Source organism: Colobus angolensis, unplaced genomic scaffold, assembly GCF_000951035.1.
Source record: "Colobus angolensis palliatus isolate OR3802 unplaced genomic scaffold, Cang.pa_1.0 Scaffold7, whole genome shotgun sequence".
NCBI lineage: Eukaryota > Metazoa > Chordata > Mammalia > Primates > Cercopithecidae > Colobus > Colobus angolensis.
This window is the reverse complement of record NW_012120709.1, coordinates 734,860-749,093: the sequence shown is the minus strand read 5'-3', so window position 1 is coordinate 749,093 and position 14,234 is coordinate 734,860.

Here is a 14,234-nt window from a genome sequence, read left to right as displayed (position 1 = left end):
CAGTACCACGGCTGTGCTCTCCCGCTCTCTGCTCACTTTCCACATCACATTGGTACTTTCTGTTCTTGTGTCTCTTTCCCCAACAAGGCTTCAAGCCAGGGTTTCTGAGCTTTGGCATTATTGACATTTTGGGTCAAAGTTTTGATGGTAGGAAGGGGTAGCCGTCTTGTGCATTATCCCTGACCTCTACCCAGGATCCCTGCCCTCTGTGTGCCAGTAATACACACACACACACACCAGATACACACAACACACACACAACACACACGGACACACACACACACACACACACACCCCACACTGTTAGTGGCAATAAAAAGTCTTTGCCAAATGTCCCCAAGGCAGCAAAATCATCGCAGTTGAGAGTCCCTGCTTTAAGCCGTTCCAGGGCAGCAATGACATTTTCTTCGTCTCTGAATCCCCGGTGCCCAGGACATTTCTGTCACTGTGAACCAAACAGAACATGGATTGGAGGGATGAGGGAAGCCTTAAATAAGAGAACTATCTGATTCAAAGGATAAAGAGGAATCATCTAGCTCAGCACTCTCCTATAGAACTTATGTGATGATGGAAATGTTCTCTGTCTGCACTTTCCAATACAGTAGCCACTACATGTGGCCTTTGAGTACTTGAAATGTATGACTGAGGAACTGGATGTATTTCAATTACTTTAAATGTAGCCTTCAAAGGCCACATGTGATTAGAGCCTCCATCTTAGATACCACAGCTCAAGCACTGAGTGGGTTGGCCCAGGGTAAGCACTACTCATCAAATGCAAGTTTGGGTTTCAATAGATTCCCAGATGATTCAAATATATATTTACACTTCCAGTTTTTCTGACCATTATCCAAGCCTAAAGCAATATATTTTGGAATAAATTGAATATTCCCATGCTTCATTCTAAAGAGATAATAAAAGAGGCTGATGCCACCCATTGTAAAGCAACCAGGGATGCCCTTATTGAGGGGCTTGAAGATGGATGCTGATGAAATTCTTAGAATCACCCCATTTATTTAAAAGCAGCTCATCTGACTATCTAAGCTTCCATGCATTTATCTAAATAATAGATATTCAGAGATTACCAGGTGCTATTGTTCAATGAGATCACAAAGATATGCAAAACAGCCAGAGAGAAAAATGTAGAAAAAACTATGCTGCATTGTTAGAAGAGCAGGAATGGAGTTGTGTGTGGTACAGGGAGGACAGAGGGAAAGGAGATTCTAAGTGCCTGAGATGGGCAGAGAAGGCTTGACAGCAGAGCCGACACTGAGCTGAACTTTAAGTGAGAATTAGCTGAGTCAGTTTCCTAAACTTATCTGAACAGCCACCAGACACACACACACAAATCACCTGGAGGCTTGTTAAAAAATAAATTCTCAAGCTTCTTCCCTAGAAATTCTTAGTATAGAACTTAGAGTTTTGCAGTTTTAGCAAGCATCCCAGGCAAATATAGGAAATGAGTGTTAGGAGAATGGGACCCATAATTCCCGTGTGCTGATAGAAACAGTGCCAAGGTCTTGATAATGTTTCTGATAGCTAAAATGTATCAGTATATCACATTTGTCGTATATTAGAAGGCAGGAATTTGAAAAATAAAAGAATGAAAGAGAAACGAAAGCTACCCGTACTTCCACCATGTAGACCTAATATTGATATTTTTGAGAAATATTCTGCTTGTCTTTTTGTGTACACTCACACAATATTGGAAGAATACTATACCTATTCTGTTTTTTACATACACTTTTTTATCTTACAATAATTTTTGATTTAAAGAAAAGTTACAAAGATAGGACAAAGAATTCGCATATACCCTACACCCAGTTTTCCCTATTATTAATGTCTTACATTAGTACAGTGCCTTTGTAACAGTTAATGTACTACTATTTATGTTATTGTTATCAAAAATCCATACCTCATTCAGATTTCCTGAATTATTATCCATTGCTCTTTTTTCTATTCCGAGGTCGGATCCAAGATATCATATTTTATTTAATTATCATATTTCCTTAGGCCTATCTTGGCTGTGACAGTTTCTCACTCTTTTCTTGTTTTTCTTGACCTCGACAGTTTCAGGGAGTACTGGTCAGGTGTTTTGTAGACTTTCCTTAAGCTGATATTTTTCTGATATTTTCTCATGGTTAGATTGGAGTTGTCGGTTTTTGTTTCAATTATAATTTTAAGTTTGGTAAAATTTTAAATTACACAGAAAAACAAAAGAATAATAAGACAAAGATGCAAATATCATCAACCCAGTATTGACAGTTGTTATCGTTTTTGTATTTGATTCATTTTTAAAAAAAACTAATAGGATTATAGTCAAATTCCCTTTATTGAGTGTCCTTACCTATAATTCACAACCCTCCCTGCCTCATAGATGCAGCCATTGTCATGAATTTAGTGTGCAATCTTCCATTTCCACTGTTTCCTTTTATATACGTGTACACACACACCTCTAAAACCAGAGAAATATGTGGTATTTATATGTATTTTAATTTTTGTCCATGAATGACATTGTAATCACATCAGACCAACTGGTTCAACTTTTATGTGACAAAGTTGTGAGTTGTTTTTCAGTTGCCATTGACCCCCAGGTTAAAGGGTACATAATCTGAGCATGCCGAGATAAAACAAATGCGCAACCAGAACCTAAATGCTGGGATGGAGGAGCAGGGCTGAATTAAGAAGCAGCGGACACCACATGGCAGGATCCAGCCAGAGCATGGGCCTGGCCTCACCTCACGGCCTGATTCAACCAGATCATGCCTTATTACCCATTTTAAAATCTGACCCACCTCCAGCTCAAGGAGACAGATTTGAGCATTTCCTCCTCTCATGTGGCCAGTGGACTTGCGATAAACCTTTCTCACAGCAAAAACCCAGTGCTTTGGTATTGGCTTTCCACTGCATGTGGGCAAACAGACCCCGTTCGGTTTCAGTGACAGCATCGTGTACCCATCATTCTTTAACTTGATTTTTTTTTTCACTTAACTTTTTTTTTTTTATAACTATTCATGTAGGTCTACATAGTCTGAGCCAGTTCATTTCTTTTCATTGCTATATGGTATTCTATAGTATTACAGTTTATCCATTTCCTTCTTATAGACAGGTGCAAGAAATTCTCTAAAGTACAAACCTCAAGGTAGAAATGCTGGTTTGTAGGATATGGGCTTCCAGATATGATTGAACTGGTTCATGCTCCTAGCACAATATTTAAGAGTTTGTTTCTCTGCATTCTCAACAGCAGTTATCACTGATAGTTTAATTTTTTCCAAACTTATAAGAGTGAAATGAAATCTCATTGGTATTTTATTTCTAATTTGCCTTATTACTACAGGTGAAGTTGAGTATCATCTTAGATATTTGCTAGTGAATTGCTCTTGGGCCCTTTTGCTACTGGGTGTTTTTGTCTGTTTTTATTACTAACAAACGTTTTTTGGTTTTTGTTTTTGCATATTTGGGTTAACCATCCTTCTCCTGTTGTATGTGCTACACATATACTGTTTTAGCCTACAGTTTGTCTTTTAGCATTACTACTGTCTCATTTGTCATTCAGAAGTTTACATTTTGACAAAGTCATCAGTCTTTTCCTGTATAATTTATACTTTTTTCTATATTGCTTAAGAAATTTTCCCCTATTGTAATATCTTAAAGATATTCCCTATATTCTAGTTGTTGCAATTTTTTTTGTCATGTTTAAGTCTTTAAGCTACATGAAGTCTCTTTTTGTTTTTCATGTGAGCTAGGGGTCTAATTTTCTTTCTATATGAAGCCTAGCTATCCCAGCATCTTTTATTAAATAGTTCATACTTTCTTTTCTTTTTTTTTTTTTTTTTTGAGGGAGTCTTGCTCTGTCGCCCAGGCTGGATTGCAGTGGCACAATCTTGGCTCACTGCAAGCTCCACCTCCCAGGTTCACGCCTTTCTCCTGCCTTAGCCTCCGGAGTAGCTGGGACTACAGGCACCCGCCACCATGCCCGGCTAAGTTTTTGTATTTTTAGTAGAGATGGGGTTTCACCATGTTAGCCAGGATGGTCTTGATCTCCTGACCTCATGATCCACCCACCTCAGCCTCCCAAAGTGCTGGGATTACAGGCGTGAGCCACCGCGCCCAGCCTACTTCATCCTTTCAACTGTAACGCCAGTTCTACTAAATGACAGGTTCATATATGCAGTGATTTGTTTCTGGGATTTTAATCTGTTCACCTGAGCTTTTATCTATGACTCAGCCAAAACCAGTTTTACTTAATTAGCTTCATAATAAACTCTGATACCTGGTAGGATAAGCAACCCTTTCTTGTTATTCTTTTTCAGAGATGTATCAAATATTTTTGGACTTTTGTTCTGCCAAATAAATTTTAAAATGTTTATAAAGTTTTATGGGAAACCATGTTAGGATTTATATTGGAATTGCATTGAAATTATAGATGCATTTGGGGGAGGATTGCCATCTTTACCATATTGAATCTTCCTGTTCATGAGCACAGTTCACCTGTCGATTTATTAAGACCTTCTTATATGTTCTTCAATCAAGTTTTGAAATTTCCTTAGCAAAAAAATTTTTACGAATGTTTTGTTTTATTTACACTTAGGCTTCCAATTATTTTTATTGGTAAATTAGTTTTTTTTTCAAGTTCTGTGTAAATACTGGGTTATTGGGAATGCTATTGATTTTTGAAGGCAGTTTTATATGATTTAACTGTTGAGTAGTTTTATTAGTTCTGAAGGATCTGTTAGATTTTATAGACACCATACCATGAAGACATAATGATAATTTTCTCTCTTTTTTTATTGCTATATCTCCATTGCTTTATTGGCTAGAACCTCTAGCATAGTATTAATAATAGCTGTGATAAAGGATACCTTTGATTTGTTTCTGACTTTCTGGGAAAACCTTCTGAACACTTAGTCGATAATACATAATAAAATTTATTATATACTGTAGGTAAGATGTCTTTTTTTAATGCCAAAGATAATCAAGTTTCCTATTATTTATACTTTGTTAGAAATTGTCTTTTTACATCACAAATGAGCACTAAACTTTTCTTAAATCTTGATCTGTACCTGTTATAGTAATTATATCGATTGGCTTTTAATCTGCTATGTGGTGAATTACATTGATACATTTTCTAAAGTTAAACCTGTGCATTCCTGGAATAAACCATGCTTAGTCTTATTTAAAACCTATTTTTCTATGCTGCTAAACTGAATTTCCTAATGTTTTACTTAGATTTTTTTTATATTGATGTTTACAAGTGACTTGGCATGTAGTTTTCTTTTTTATACTGTCTTTACTAGTTTTGGAATTAAATTATATTGTCTCATAAAATAAGTTGAATGACTTTGTCTTTGTCTATTATCTGGAACAGCTTGTATAAGATGGGAATTATCTGTTCTTTGACTATAGTAAAACAGCTGCAAATCTCTCTGGCTCTGTTTTCTTTTGAGGAAGGTCACTGTTGACTACTGATGTAATCTCTTGTTATTTTGTTATTTGCAATAGGATACACCTATACCATGTCAGGCTTCCTTCTAATTAAGCATTTCTACAATTACTACTAATCTAATCAATACAACAGTCTTATAAGCTGGGTAAAATTATTATTACTATTTTACATCTGAGGAAACTGAGGCAAAGAAGCAGAGCCAAAACTGAACCCAGGTAGTAAGAGTTCTGGTTGTAGAATCTATGCTATTAACTACCGCACTATAGGAAGTTTTTCTATTTTCTCTTGGGCAATTTTTGTTAATTTACATATTCCTAGAAAATTATACCTTCATTTAAAATTGTTAAAATTATTGGCGTAAGGGTGTCATAGTATTCACATGATATTTTGAAGTCTTTACTACACCCTTTTTTTTTTATTCCTAACATTGTTTTATTTGTGCCTTCTCTTTTTCAAGTCATGAATCTCGCTAAATCCGTTCTGAGTTTTTACCCTTAGAAAACCAGATTTTAGTTATAAGAGGCCTAGGATTTGCTATAAAATAATAAAGAAGAGTGCTGGGAGTATAAATGAAGGAAGATTGGTCATGGTATGGTAATTACTGAAACAGTGTAAATTGGGTTCGTTGTACTATTCTCTACTTTTACCCATATTTGAAAATTTCTACAAAAAAACTAAATTAAAAAAATCAGATTTTGTTCTTTTTCCCATAATTTCTATTGGGTTTTAAAATTGATGTTATTTTTCATTGATATATTATTGTTATGTCCTTGTTTTCCCTTTGGGTTTTTCCCTATTGCTCTGTAGCATCTTTCAGTTAGTTGCTTGGTTAAATAATTTTCAGTCTTCTTTTGTTTTCTAGTATGCACATTTAACAATGCAAATTTCCTTGTAAATATCAGTTTAACTTTACCCTACAAGTTTTTTGTTATTTAATGTTCCTTTCTCGTTTTAAAAAATGTCTAGCGTGATTTATTTGAAGCCGTAAACTGTTTCTTTCAATGTGTCTATATAGTATCAATTATTTGGAATTTGTAGAAAATTGCTTTGTGCCCATTAAATCATGTTTGCTAACAGCTTTTTCAAATCTACGTAATTTCTAATAATCATGTCTTTTTGGCAATTTTTAAGAGATACATATTAAAGTCTCCCTGTTTACTTGTGGATTTAAAAAGTTGGTAAGTTTCTCTTTGTAATTCTTACAGTTTTACTTTTGTGTTTCAAAGCTATAGTTAAAACGTGCAATAATTCATGATTGCTATATCTTCTGGGGCTTTGTTTTTGCTACCTTTATAAATATATAATGTCCTTACTTTCACCCTTAAATTCAATTTTGTTTGATACTGCTATCCCAGCTTTATTTTAGCTGTTAATTCAAAGTACAGTTATCCCTGGAATATGTGTGGAATTGGTTCCAGGACCCCCACATATTCTGAAATCCAAGCATACTCAAGTCTCACAGTTGGCCCTGCAGAATCTGTGAATACAAAAAGTTGGCCCTCTGTATACATAGGTTTCACATCCTGAGAATACTGTAACTTCAGTCTGCATTTGTTTGAAATAATTTGCATATAAGTGGATCCATACAGCTCAAAAAAGTTGTTTGATGCTCAACTGTATATCTTGTCCTATTTTTTTACTTACAAACTTTCTATGTTTTTCATTTTAGGTGAGTCTCTTATATACAATATATAGATTTTTAGATTCACTCTCAGTCTCCAATAATAAGTGAAATTAATATTTTACATTTATTAACATTGATTATATTTGTAAATGTATATCTATCATCGTATTTGGTATTTTCTATTTATCATATTCTTTTTTCTTTGCTCCTCCTCTTCTCTTTTCTTTTCCTCTATTGAATTGATAGTATCCCGTTAAATCAAATAAGCAGTCCATTAGCCTGAGGCTGTCTGTGTACTTCGAGTTCCTGTGTAAGAAACCACAACCTAACTACAGTTGACTCTTGAGCAGCAAGGGTTTGAACTGAGTGGGTCCAATTAAACATGGATTTTCTTCCACTTCCGCCACTCCTGAGAAAACAACACCAACCCCTCCTCTTCCTTCCTTCTCAGCCTACTCAGCATGAAGATGACAAGGATAAAGAGCTTATAATGATTCACTTCCACTTTATGAACAGTAAACATATTTTTCTCTTCCTTATGATTTTCTTAACATTTTCTCTTCTCTAGCTTACTTTATTGTAAGAATACAGTATATAGTACACATAGCAAACAACATACATGTTAAAAGACTTTGTTATTCGTAAGGCTTCTGGTCAAGAGTAGGCTGTTAGTTAACTTTCGGGGGAGTCAAAATTTATATGGGAACTTTCAATTGTGTGAGAGGTTGAAGCTCCAAACCTCACATTTTTTAGGGGTCAACTGTATATTTTTGTAATAAATATAGCAGAGTATCAGCCAATCATAAGCAGCTGAGCTTCAGCCAATCACAGCTAATCATGAGTCAGCTCATGCCAGATAAGGCAAAAGCCTAGCTGATCAGGTGATTTCTCAACTTTGCTTCCATATTTGGCCTATAAAAGCTGGCTGCTTACACTGCTGGGTGGAGCTCTGTGAATCTCTTCCGGTTCTGAGTGCTGCCAGATACAGTCTTTGTTCAAACAAACGTTGTTACAGTTAATTTATCTAAAGTTATTCTTTCCGCAATCCTTATCCTCGTTTTTTCCTTTCACTGAATTCAAAGTTATAGATGGTGTCTTTATTCTTTTAGAAAATAATCACATACATATTTAACTTTATTATATTCTAATCAAATGTAAAGTTAGAATCTCTAATCTCCTTTCTAACAACATAAAGACTTGAGCTCACTTTAGCTTCCCTATAAATGCTATCATCTTGCTTGTGCTATGTACTTGTATTGCCCATGCTGATTTCTACATTTTCTTAACATGTAAAAAAATATATATATATATATATTATATATATATATATATATATTTGAGACAGAGTCTCGCACTGTCGCCCAGGCTGGAGTGCAGTGGCCCGATCTCGGCTCACTGCAGCCTCCACCTTCTGGGTTCGTGCCATTCTCCTGCCTCAGCCTCGTGAATAGGTGGGACTACAGGCACCCGCCACCACGCCCAGCTAATTTTTTGTATTTTTAGTAGAGACGGGGTTTCACCGTGTTAGCCAGGATGGTCTCAATCTCCTGACCTCGTGATCTGCCTGCCTCGGCCTCCCAAAGTGCTGGGATTACAGGCGTGAGCCACTGCGCCCAGCCTGAAAAAATATTTTTTAAACAGCCAATACAATTTACATTTGCAACATATATAGTGGTTTCTTTGCTCACCCATCCTTTATTCAATGGGTTTATTTTTTGTTCTACCACATTCTTTAGTAGTTCTTTCAGCAAGGGCTGTGCGCAGTAAACTCGTATTATATTTGAACTTTTAAATTTATCACTCACTCGGCCGGGCACAGTGGCTCATGCCTGTAATCCTAGCACTTTGGGAGGCCAAGGCGAGTGGATCATGAGGTCAGGAGATCGAGACCATCCTGGCTGACACCGTGAAACCCCGTCTCTACTAAAAATACAAAAAAAAAAAAAAAATTAGCGGGGCATGGTGGTGGACACCTGTAGTCCCAGCTACTCGGGAGGCTGAAGCAGGAAAATGGCGTGAACCTGGGAGGTGGAGCTTGCAGTGAGCCGAGATTGTGCCACTGCACTCCAGCCTGGGTGATAGAGTGAGACTCTGCCTCAAAAAAAAAAAAAAAAGAATTTATCACTCACTTAGCTTCATATAAAGTTCTAGCTTCATTATTCTTTCCTCTCAGGACTTTAAGGATATTATTTCATTTTTTCTTATCTTTTCTTATAACGTTAAGCCTACAGTCAGTGTAATTTCTTCTTCGCAGGCAGTCGGCAAATCTGCGTTTCTTCCTTGAAATCTTAAGCTTTTCCCTTTATATTTGATGTTATGCAATGTTATTACAATGTATTAGGTATGAAAATTCTTATTTATTCTACTTGTGATTTTTTTTTCATTGTAAGAATGTATGTTTCAATGTTGGAACACTTTTAAGCATTGTCAATTTAAGAATTGATTCCTATCTCATTCTTGATATTTTCTCTATCAGGAACACCTACCAAATCTGTGGTGGGTGTCTACTTTTACACTCAATGTCTATCTACTGCATTCTAAGTGATTTCCTAAAGTCTGCCTTCCAATTTACTAATTTTCTGTTCATCTGTTTTTAGTCTACTGCTTAACAAATCTATTGAAATTTTTACTTCAAATATATTTTCATTTTTAGAATTTCTACTTTCTTTTTTAGTCCACCAATTTTTTTCTCCATAATTACTTGGAAAAAATAGGTTAGATTCTCACTTTACACTAAAATGTAATATAGATAGGTTTACAAAGTTAAATGAAAAGAAACTAAAACCATAAATAATTAATATTTCTCAAATCTCTACATCAAGATAGATTTCTAGGTTTCAAATTCTAGCATCGCTTTTATAATTTTGAAGGAAATAGTAATAATTTGAATATATAAACTTTAAAGCTCTGTAGCTAACAAAGAAACATAAACAAAATTTGAAAGTACAGTAAATTGGGAGACATAGCTAGAAAAGGATGACAAAGAGTTACTATTTTAAAAACAAAAAGGCCTCATAGAAGCTTATTTTTAAAATACAAACAAAAAAATGCTAATGGCTAATAGTCATTTTGAAATTATTTTCCCTAACTAATATATTATTGTAAAAACATAAAACTAGCATCTACTATATTAGCAAAGGTTATTTACTTTAATGGGAATATGCAAAACTTGCTAGGGTGCCACTGCGAGAACCTAAGATGAGACTTAAAAAAAAAAAAAAAGAAAACAAGGCAATATACAACAAGCACCTTAAAAGAATTCTAACTTTTTGACTCTGTAATTTTACCTTTAAGAATCTAAACCAAGGAACCAATACCAAACACTTGGATAAAAAAACTTTGTGCATGTTTCTATAGCAAAAAAAAAAAAAAAAAATGGGAATGACCTGGGGACGCAATAAAAGAGGGGAGAAAGTAATTTGTTACATCTGTGCAGTAAAATATTATTTGGTCATTAAAATTTATGCTTATAAAATTTTTTTGATAAAATAGGAAAATATTCATGCCATAATCTTATGTGAAAAGTAAAGTATATAAAGCTATATATCATACAACTATAAAAGACTACTAGAAAAATAATTATTGAAGTGTTGACAGTATATACTTCTGTGTAGCAGCTGTGTTGGTGATATTTTTCTATGTCTCTACACTTTTCTATGCCTTTCAAATATTCCATAATATACATCTATTATTTTTATAATTTTAAAGTCAATGATTTTTTGAAAAAAGCTTTCCTAATAAATTGGAAAGGTATTGATTCAGTCATAATTCTTCAGTCCTCCTCATCCTCTGTCCCTTCAAAATAAGTCCTTTCCTTATCTTCCAGTAGGAGCTGTTGGATTATTCTTGGCCAGTGGCCCTGGGTCAGATGAAAGTACAACATACAGGTTAACAGTGCAACATACAGCTTTTGACAAGAGCTCTTAAAAGTTGTTTACATTTCATGTCTGATATCTTGAAGTGTGTTAGAAAGATTTAAGAGTAAATTTTCCTAAAGGAAATTGTTAACTCAAAACCCAGTTATATGTTGGCTGTGTCTCCACCCAAATCTTATCTTGAATTGCAATGTATTGTGAGAGAGACCCAGCGGGAGGTAATTGAATCATGGGTACAAGTCTTTCCTGTGCTGTTCTTGTGACAGTGAATGAGTCTCATAAGATCTGACAGTTATAAAAGGAGAAGTTCCCCTGCACAAGCTCTCTCTGCATGCTGCCATCCATGTAAGACATGACTTGCTTCTCTTTGCCTTCCACCATGATTGTGAGGCCTCCCCAGCCACATGCAACTGTAAGTCCAATTAAACCTCTTTCTTTTGTAAATTGCCCAGTCTCAAGTATGTCTTCATCAGCAGTGTGAAAATGGACTAATACAGTAAATTGGTACCAGAAGTGGGGTGCTATGAAAAAATACCCAAAGGTGTGGAAGCAGCTTTGGAACTGGGTAACAGGCAGAGGTTGGAACAGTTTGGAAGGGTCAGAAGAAGAGAGGAAAATGTGAGAAGGTTTGGAACTCCCTAGAGACTTGTTGAATGGCTCTGCCCAAAATGCTGATCGTGATATGGACAATAAGGTCCAGGCTAAGGTGGTCTCAGATGGAAATGAGAGACTTGTTGGGAACTAGAGTAAAGGTGACTCTTGTTGTGTTTTAGCAAAGAGACTGGTGGCATTTTCCCCTGCCCTAGAAATTTCTGGAACTTTGAACTTGAGATACATGATTTAGGGTATCTGGTGGAATAAATTTCTAAGCAGCAAAGCATTCAAGAAGTGACTTGGGTGCTGCTAAAGGCATTCAGTTTTGAAAGGGAGACAGAGAATAAACGTTTGAAAAATTTGCAGCTTGACAATGCAATAGAAAAGAAAATCCCGAGGGCAGTTCCAAGATGGCCAAATAGGAACAGCTCTAGTCTACAGCTCCCAGTGTGAGCGATGCAGAAGGTGGGTGATTTCTGCATTTCCAACTGAGGTACCGGGTTCATCTCACTGGGACTTGCTGGACAGTGGGTGCAGCCCACAGAGTGTGAGCTGAAGCAGGGTGGGACATTGCCTCACCTGAGAAGTGCAAGGGGTTGGGGAATTCCCTTTCCTAGCCAAGGAAAGCTGTGACAGACATTACCTGGAAAATCGGGACACTCCCACCCTAACACTGCACTTTTCCAATGGTCTTAGCAAATGGCACACCAGGAGATTATATCCCATGCCTGGCTCAGAGGGCCCCACACCCAAAGAGCCTTGCTCACTGCTAGCATAGCAGTCCAAGATCACACTGCAAGGTGGCAGTGAGGCTGGGGAAGGGGCATCCACCATTGCTGGGGCTTGACTAGGTAAACAAAGTGGCTGGGAAGATCTAACTGGGTGGAGCCCACCACAGCTCAAGGAAGCCTGCCTGCCTCTGTAGACTGCACCTCTGGAGACAGGGCATAGCTGAACAAAAGGCAGCAGAAACTTCTGCAGACTTAAACATCCCTGTCTGACAGCTTTGAAGAGAGTAGTGGTTCTCCCAGCACAGAGTTTGAGATCTGAGAACAGACAGACTGCCTCCTCATGTGGGTACCTGACCTCTGAGTAGCCTAACTGGCAGACACCTCCTAGTAGGGGCCAACTGACACCTCATATACCCAGGTGCCCCTCTGAGACAAAGCTTCCAGAGGAAGGATCAGGCAGCAACATTTGCTGTTCTGCAATATTCACTGTTTCATAGCCTCTGCTGGTGATACCCAGGCAAACAGGGTCTGGAGTGGACCTCCAGCGAATTCCAACAGACCTGTAGTTGAGGGTCCTGACTATTAGAAGGAAAAGTAACAAACAGAAAGGACATCCACACCAAAACCCCATCTGTACATCACCATTATCAAAGACCAAAGGTAGATAAAACGACAAAGATGGGGAGGAACCAGAGCAGAAAAGGTGAAAATTATAAAAATCAGAGTGCCTTTTCTCCTCGAAAGGAACACAGCTCCTTGCCAGCAATGGAACAAATCTGGATGGAGAATGACTTTGATGAGTTGACAGAAGTAGGCTTCAGACAATCGGTAATAACAAACTTCTCTGAGTTAAAGGAAGATGTTTGAACCCATCACAAAGAAGCTAAAAACCTTGAAAAAAGATTAGATTAATGGCTAACTAGAATAAACAGCATAGACAAGACCTTAAATGACTTGATGGAGCTGAAAACCATGGCATGAGAGCTATGTGACGCATGCACAAGCTTCAGTAGCCAATTCAATCAAGTGGAAGAAAGGGTATCAATGATTGAAGATCAAATGAATGAAATGAAGTGAGAAGAGAAGCTTAGAGAAACAAGAATAAAAAGAAATGAGCAAAGCCTCCAAGAAATATGGGACTATGTGAAAAGAACAAATCTATGTCTGATTGGTGTACCTAAAAGTGATGGGGAGAATGGAACCAAGTTGGAAAACACTCTTCAGGATATGATGCAGGAGGACTTCCTGAACCTAGCAAGGCAGGCCAACATTCAAATTCAGGAAATACAGAGAATGCCACAAAGATACTCCTGGAGAAGAGCACGTCCAAGACACATAATTGTCAGATTCACCAAAGTTGAAATGAAGGAAAAAATGTTAAGGGCAGCCAGAGAGAAAGGTCGGGTTACCCACAAAGGGAAGCCCATCAGACTAACAGTGGATCTCTTGGCAGAAACTCTACAAGCCAGAAGAGAGTGGGGACCAATATTTGACATTCTAAAAGAAGAGAATTTTCAACTCAGAATTTCATATCCAGCCAAACTAAGCTTCATAAGTGAAGGAGAAATAAAATCCTTTACAGACAAGCAAATGCTGAGAGATTTTGTCAACACCAGGCCTGCCTTTCAAGAACTCCTGAAGGAAGCACTAAACATGGAAAGGAACAACCAGTACCAGCCACTGCAAAAACATGCCAAATTGTTAAGACCATTGATGCTAGGAAGAAACTGCATCAACAAAGGAGCAAAATAACCAGCTAACATCATAATGACAGGATCAAATTCACACATAACAATATTAATGTCAAATGTAAATGGGCTAAATGCTCCAATTAAAAGACACAGACTGGCAAACTGGATAAAGAGTCAAGACCCATCAGTGTGCTATATTCAGAAGACCCATCTCACGTGCAGAGACACACATAGGCTCAAAATAAAGGGATGGAGGAAGATGTACCAAGCAAATGA